Below are 1,679 nucleotides of genomic sequence, written 5' to 3'. Positions count from 1 at the left end.
TACCAACGGTTTTAGCATCCTTTGATGATCCAATTATTTTACGGGGGATCCTCGATGGTTTTTGTTTTTTTCCCCTGATTTATCTGCAATAAGCTGTATTATTTGTTGAAATAAATTGTTTAGTGCCTCTAAACTTGCATAAACAATACAGGCTGCACCTGGACCACAGGAGGTGTTTAATAATGGTATCGATTTAAAAAATCCTCGCTACAATTCGTTATGCACAAACAAACCCGCTTCATAAATCAGGCCCCCAAACTCTTCAAGCAATCAGACCTGACTAAACTGACATCAGGTCATTAATAACTTCTGTTCCACTAAGTGTGTATTCCTCTCCGTAGACGCTGCGAAGCAGAAATATCACCTGATCTTGTTGTACCATCCTGACCGTGCTGGGACTACTACAATACCCTGGATATGGTATAATCGTTCTATAGCCTTCTAGAATTAAAAAAAAAAAAAAAATCCGGATACCAAACCATATAGTCCTAAGCCTTTCAAGTAAGGGATGTGTGTGGCTCTGTATTAAAAATACCACCAATAATAAAATAATTTTACAACCCACAGTAGAAAATGCTTCCTAAGGTAGTTGGTACAAATGAGAGGTCACCTTTCTTCGGGGCCGCAAGCGCAGGACCTCGCACCCTCCTCACGATGGCGCTGTGGTGCCTCGCTGAGGCTCCTAGCAGAGGGGACCTGGGGAACCCATGCTTCAAGCCTTGCCAGTTGTGTGACCCCCAAACACGAGACTTGCAACCCGTGCAAAGACCACGTAACTCTGGGCCTCAGTTTCTCGTGACAGGCGTCCTTGGGGTCACGCACAGAATGCATTTAGCACAGCGCCCGCTAGGGGCGAGCGCCTGGGGTAACTGGGCCAGGCAACAAGGCCTGGCGTTCAGAAGTCTCGCTCTGGGATAACCCAAGTCAATCTCTTGAGGTCCCTTGGGCGATCTAGGTCAAACGGAAGGAACTGGGGCGGCCCAAGAGGTAGTGGGAGAAATGGGTGGGGGGCCCCATTCTTACTGATACTAAACTTAGGATTAATTGGTTTGTCTACAGTTTAAGGGAGCTGGCGGGTTTCCAAAGCAGGGACACACGGGCTGTCGCTGCCGCTGCCGCAGAGAAGTCTGTGTGGGAGAGAAGGTTCCCCTTAAGAGCAGACCAAGGCTTCTGAGACTCTCTCTGCTGGGGACACAGCGCAATGCGAGAGCATCCCTGTGGATAGGCATTTGATCCAGAGTTGCAAACCGGGCCCAGGGTCGGAGTCACAGCTATGCCATTTACAGAACTGGCCAGATGGCGGGAGAGACGTTTCCAATGGCGGAGGCGGCTGCAGGCAGGAGGCCGGCACGAGAAGGAAACAAGATTTGGGGGGAGGAGGCGGCTGGAACGAGGCCCACGGCGGAGGCTCTCGGGGAGGTGGACCTCACCCCGCGGAGGTGGCTGGGGTGGGCACCCGGCTGGAGTGCCAGATCCCTGGGTGCCAGGCAGCAGGTGCCCACGTGGGCCAAGTAGGCTCTCCAAGGGGCGGGCCCCGGGCTCCCAGAGCGCGGGGGCTGCGTCTCCTCCCCGCCGGCCTCGCGGCAGCTGGGCCCTCCCCCGGCGCAGGCAGCCTCGCGGATCCCGCCCCTGCCTCCCTCCCGCCCGTCGCCGCCGCCCGCCAGCGGATCTCCCAGCCG

The sequence above is a fragment of the Meles meles genome, chromosome 19 (assembly GCF_922984935.1).
Source record: "Meles meles chromosome 19, mMelMel3.1 paternal haplotype, whole genome shotgun sequence".
Lineage (NCBI taxonomy): Eukaryota > Metazoa > Chordata > Mammalia > Carnivora > Mustelidae > Meles > Meles meles.
Note: the sequence above shows the minus strand (reverse complement) of the source record.